This window comes from Alosa pseudoharengus, unplaced genomic scaffold (assembly GCF_046254945.1).
Source record: "Alosa pseudoharengus isolate Yale_2024_CS ecotype anadromous, Long Island Sound unplaced genomic scaffold, YU_APseudo_1.1 YU_APseudo_1.1_scf_5, whole genome shotgun sequence".
NCBI lineage: Eukaryota > Metazoa > Chordata > Actinopteri > Clupeiformes > Clupeidae > Alosa > Alosa pseudoharengus.
In genome coordinates, this window is record NW_027468837.1 from 13287616 (window position 1) to 13294260 (window position 6645).

Below are 6645 nucleotides of genomic sequence, written 5' to 3' on the forward strand. Positions count from 1 at the left end.
CACTCTGTTTGTTTAAATGGGAAACACTCCCAAAGCGCACAGAAGCCAGCTTGTACCGCACCGCATAGGTTTCTGGGTAACGTATTGCTGTTTTAGATCTCATTCGATTGGAATTATCTGAATTTGCCGAGAAAAAAACTACAAGTACACGAACTCCCCCAGGTAGAAAACAGATAGCCAGTGGGAGATGGGCAGTAGTATATCATACAAAAAATCTGTGTATTTATTTTTAGCCTCGCCGAAAAGCTCTTTACAGTTCTGGTATACCCAGATAAATCCCTCCCTAAAGTTGTTACCATCTCAGATCAATTGAACCTATGCATGTTTGACACTTTTAAAGTTAAGAAAAATGTAGGCTACTTAATTGTGGATTTAGCACATCTCGTGAAATAAAATTTAGGCAATATTTTTTATAGGCAAAATATTTGTGGCAGGCTTAATACATTTGAAAACACCAATGGTAGATTATTTGTCTTTGCCTGCTTTGTGTGTATGAACTTGGTTCATAGGCCTAAGTAGCCTACCTATAAATATTAGCCTGACCTTAGAGATAAGGCTGCTTTAGTCCTGTGCAGTGTTATAATTATGTATTTATTTATTTATTTATGTATTTTAATTTGTTTTTTTTTATTTTTTTTGTTGGGGGGGGGGGGGGGGGGGTAAATTGGCATACATAGGCCTATATTGCAAAATGATAGGCTATCCTACATGCACATTTTAATAGGCTAGATGCTTTTTACATATTGATATTTTTGCCAATTGTAGAAACCTCGACTAACTATTCTGAAGATGGTGGTCAATGCCACTTTAAGAACAAAAAAAGACTTAATGTGTTAAAGTTCTCAATTGTTGTGGTCTGCAGAAGATTGTGGGGTGCCCTGGCAGTGATCTGAAGACTAGCAGTGGAAGATAGCACAGCTCCTGTCTCCATGGTGATTTCTCAGGCATACCAGTGTAGAATTTCAACTGTTGGGAGAGGGAGGCAGATCCTAGGAGAGAGGGAGAAGAACAGAGTGGGAGGGGCAACAGCAGAGTGAAATGGTTAGAGGAAAGAGAGATAGTAGCCTATGCTACTCTTTAGAAATTATAGACCATCACTCACTTTTTTCTGCTGTTCCATGGAACTTTTAAGCACGAGGAATGTGGACACTAAAAATGGAAATGAATATATGCAATGTCTTAAATTTAAAGAAGTTCCAAATTAGATATGATGGAGACAGAGAGAATCAGTCCCCTCTCCTGGTGAAGGTGTCCACTTAACTCATTTAGCAAAGCAATTATAATGCTTGGCAGTAGTGTAATTCAAGACTAACACTTAACACAGATCCCAGGGAACACTGCTTCTTTGTCCTTTTCAAAAGCACACTCCTTACTGAAGCTGGTCTCTCTTTGAGTAAATAGCATGTGCATGTTTGAATGTGTGTGTGTGGGTGTGTGTATATGTGCATGCGTGTGTGCGTGTGTGTGTTTGTGTGTGTGTGTGTGTGTATGTGTGCATGTGAGAAAAGGAGAGCCTCAATTACATTCCAGAGTGAGTCACAGAGGCCCACAGACCTGTTTGTTTCCCCTCCCCCACGGCACACCACAACCCCCCCCCCAACATTGTGACAATGCTTAGACATCCCAACCCCCTCACCACTCAGTCTGTTGAAAAGACAGGAGATGGCCCCCAATCATATGTATTTATAGATCCTCTACCTGCAAATACCCAATTGCATCCCTGTTGTCCTTTTCACCCATCCCCCCTTCCTCTTGTGACAAGGGAGGCTCTTTTGTCACACAAAAAACACAAGTCAGTGTCTCTGAAAGAGATCGGTGGTGGAAACAAAAACAAACAAACAAACAAACAGACATGTCAAACAAAAAGGCTGCTTTTTTAATTATTATAATTATTATGATTATTATTATTATTATATATTTTTTTTATTTATTTTTTTTTTGGGGGGGGGGGGGGGGTGTTAGTGATCCTGGCCCTGGTTAAAAGATTGTGGAAGAAAATATTATCAAAGAATTGATGGAAAGGCCCTTAAAAAACATTTGAACACCACAAGAAAATATTCAGGGAATTGTATTTCAGAGGTCCTCCTTTTTTGAGAATGGATAATTTGGAGGTCTTGGGGGTGGGGTGGTGGGGGTCCATAGAGAACATAAACCAGTGATTTGCTATTCAAACTCGTGGTCTTGATCTTGCACATGAATGTGTGCAGAAATCTCAAAAGCAGAAGACTGGATCAAGTTTAGATTAGATTAGGTACATTTTATTTCATTCATATCCTCTGGTTCATCCTCCAAACACAGATAAAATTTTCCCAGCTGTGAGAGAGTGTGTAAACTACGATTTATTAATGCAGCAGGGACCACATCCAGCTGTAGACTGCTCAGCAAAGCTGTCTTCACCTCATCAAATGAACAGCTGAAAGTCGCCCTCTGGTGGCAAACAATGTGAACATCTATAGATTCCATGAAGCAGACCATTTGTTCAGATAACTGTGAGAACCTGTAATACAGAGATAGTATATGCAGTAAAGTCAAAACAGATATGCATATGTATATGGCTTAATTTCTTTGTACATTTTCATCAGAGCAATGTCTTTTCATGTAAATATCAAGTCTAAGAGTAGACTCTGGCTTAATTGCACAAATTCCACAAGCACTCTCGCTGTTTTAATGAATCTGAGAATGTGCATGTCAACAAGATTGGGATGTTATAAACAGCAAATAATGTGTGTGGATTTTATAGTATTTTACAGTAATAACTTAACATTAAAGGTGCAGTCACCTTTAGGCACCCTGATTGATGACCGGCTTAAATTCGACCTGAACACCACCTCGGTGTGCAAGAGAGGGCAACAAAGACTCCTTGCACTTAGGAAACTGGCTAAGTTTCAGGTGGACAAAACATTGATGGCATTGTTTTATAAAGCTTTTATTGAGTCAATCCTCACATTCTCCATTATCTGCAGGTATGGAAATGTCACCATCAGAGACAAAAATGCACTTTCCAAGATTGTAAATGTGGCCAGTAAAGATAGTGGGAGTGAAGTTTGTTAGTCTCACCGAACAAAGCGATACAAATTTATCAAGACACAGGCCATCCCCTGTATTCTGAATACGTGCTGCCATCATGGCTTACGTTTTAAAACTCCTATTGCTTTTAAACAGAGGTACAAAAATTCCTTCATCCCCTTTTCTATCCAAGTACTGAATGCACACAACAGGAAAAGATAGATTTGTCCATTTAGTGACCCCCCCCCTCCCCTGTATGAAGTGAAGTTTTATCTTGGTTTACTGACTCATCTTTTTAGGCATCGTCAGACCTATTTATCACAACTAAATTATTATTTTGTGCATATCTGTTTGTATGTGTGTTGTGTCTATTGTTGTGTGGTATGTGATCCTGTCTGCAATCAAATTGCCCATTTGGGACAAAGAAATAAATTGAACTTGAACAGTCAAGGATTTTGCAGGAGTAGCGTTTGTTTGTGTTTATTTATGTTTAAATGTATTAGCAGACACCTTTGTACAAAAAAACGTACGTTATGTTTTAACCAAGAACCAAACGAAACATGCCAGAGAGGTATCTCACCCCTTCAGTATTCGACAGAGAAATTCCAAGAAGGGTTTTGTTTTTGTTGTGTTTTGTTTTGTCGTTTTTGGAGCCTGCCAACAGAGACCGCTTTTTTTGGTTTTACAATGTAGCCTACTCAAGGAATATGCAGCTAGCTGTCGTGGGGAGATGATTGCTGAATGTGACACAAATATTGTAAGCTTGAAATCACATAAAATCCCTGACTGCACCTTTAAGTTCTACAACTTTTTTCTGTAATTTTTCTTAATGGTGACAATGATTTATGAAGAGATTAGCTTGCACTTACTCATCACTGATATAAAATATGGTCTGGTAGGCTATATGTTTGGTACCATGCACTCAAAACATTAGACCTAGCTTCATCAAACAGCATCAAGCCAACTGGGAATCTTATCTTTACTTATTATAAAAAAGGTAGATATTTCAGATATGTAATAACCTGAGTGTTATTTATTTAAGATATGAAAACTTTAGTTAAAATTGCTGTTCTGAAGGTTATGTGTGAGGACCCTAGTCCATAAAAGTACAGATTCAAGAAAGTTGTGCATTGCACATAACCATTTTCAGTGACATGGATGACCCACTGCCCATCATCAGTGCTGGCCAGTCTGTTTTACACTGGGTCTCTAGGAGGATCAATTTGCTTAATCTAATTTTGAATGGTACATTAGGCTACATGACCAATTAATTGCAACAATTAATTGTCAAATATCACCAAAAACAATGCTTTATTTAACAGCTTGGTTTAAAAGTGCAGTAATAGTAAAGTGCTATCTGTATGCAGGCTATTTTGTAGGCCCTATTCTTTCACGAGATGCATTCTGGGCTTAAACTATTAAGTGATTTTTAGACTAGCAGCACTCTATTTTGTAATTACTGAGAAAGTGTAAAGATGTTATAACTGATGAGCTCTTTTCTCCTGGTTCTGGGTGGGGTATAGCACTTTTAGAATTTTGGCAGATTTGCTGAGAATAGTAGGCTAGGCTACAGTCAGCCTCCCCTGGAAATAGATTTGTTTATTTTTGGGTCATCTATATTTAAAGGCTACCATTTGACCCTTTTAAATAACCAGTGTGTAATAATGGGAAACTAACTTTCATTGGCCAAAAAGAAGTCACTTCTTTCAACTGTACCGAAGTTGAAGATTTTACCCTGACCAGACAAGTTGTGTAGGTGTTTTGTAACGTTAATTTCTGGCTGACAGAACAAGGTGTTGTTTATATGAGCTTGTCTTGGTGATGAATTTTCAGATCTCATATTGGCAATGTTAAACCAGCAAAGAGGAGCATGGCTCCGATTCTACTGCCCCTCTATTGGAAACGTAATCAAGCAAGGTAAAGTAAGACATAACCAGCTATCAAGTCAAGTTAAAAAACAAGACAATATTATCGTTAATGTTGAAGTTAGCCCATGTTGCAAGATTGCCTGTGAATAGCTAGATGCTATCGATAACATTAACATGTTAGCCCTCCATATTGTGATTTAGATGGGAACATTTCTAGACTTTGAGAAGAGATAACCTTTTACATTATGTGAACCAGAAACGTGGACGTGTGTTTGTGTGACAAGGTGAGAAACCTGATTCTTTGCTCTGTGCCATCTCATGGTGTTGCTGGCTGCAGCTCTTTTTCAGTCGCTCTTAACGTTACCTAGCAAAGGTGCGCCAACATTAGTTAACGTTAGCTAACTTGTTTGACAGGGATGGGCTGTTAGGTAACATTAGGCCTAACTTTAAAAGCTGTAGTATTGGAACGCAATAATAATAAAATAATTGTCAATAGAATGAGCTGAAATAAGTTATATCAGTGTGTTAGCCAGCTAACCTAAACAAAGCAAGGATAATCCACAAGTTATATCAACCATCTTTGAGGTGAGTTACAGGTCAAAGGCTAGGCCTCAACTGTCAGCATCCACAGATAAGGTGACCTTATTTGTAGCACTAGCACATGTGTTTTTGTCCATCTCAGAATAAATTTGCTTCCCTTCAAGATTGGATTTCCCCCGTTGATTTCATAGTGAAACTTACAGAGTGTAAAGAATATTTTTAGGCTATTTACTACCAGAGGTGCAAGATCTTTGGTTAGGCCTACATATCAATCAATCAGCGACAAGAGGGGATGACAAGAGTGGCTTCGGTAAACTGTAGTAGGAGCGCCTGCAAACAACAAAATATGCCCATTTTCATTGATGCTAGGGTTGGAAACATTTCACTGTGACTCAGACTCAGTCTCTCTTCATGAAGTGGTGAGTCTGGTGAAACTTGGCTATAATGTGGAGTGCACTATAGGAGTAACACTCTGCTAGAGGTAATATAATTAAAGTTTCCATGAATATCATTTTTTTTTTTTAGAATTTATGTAATATTTTTTATGATTGTGATTGTGTCAGGTGTTGACACAATATCTGCACACGTCCACATATTTTTATGGCATAAACTAGTCATATTAACAGAACAAAAATGATCTTGTTAAATCTGAATTGGTCCTCAGAACAGAACTAATTACATTTTTTAACCATCAGACTGCATTTTTAGTATTAAATTAATCAATCAATAATTAATTAATATATATTTTTAATTTGCATCTTTGGAGGCTCTAGGTAGAACAAAAAAGTGATGTGCTTGTACCTGGTAGAGTACTTCTTTACTTTCTCTTGTTTATTTTTTTCTTGCTGCGGATTGTTTAACTTAAGGGAGGGATCTGTGAGACAAAGGCCTTTTCTTTCCTTTTGAGACGAGGGCCTTCTAGGCTTCTGTAACAGATCTGCTTTGAGACTTTCCCTCTCAAAATGATCACATTAATTTGACACTAAATGGTCATTAAAAAGCTGCTTTTTCAGTCTTCATAGTTGTCTGGGCCATTTTGTCCTTCTGTATGTTGATCCTGTGGATCGGGCCTAGTAGCTTTTCCCTCTGTCCAAAGCACTGCTGCCGTAGCTTGCCTGTGCTGAACAAAAGACATACAGCCAGGAAATGGGACAGCCAATCAGCTACTGCATTACATTCTGTCCCTCAGAAGCGGCCAATCAAAGCACAGTTTACATTTGGCCAGCAGATC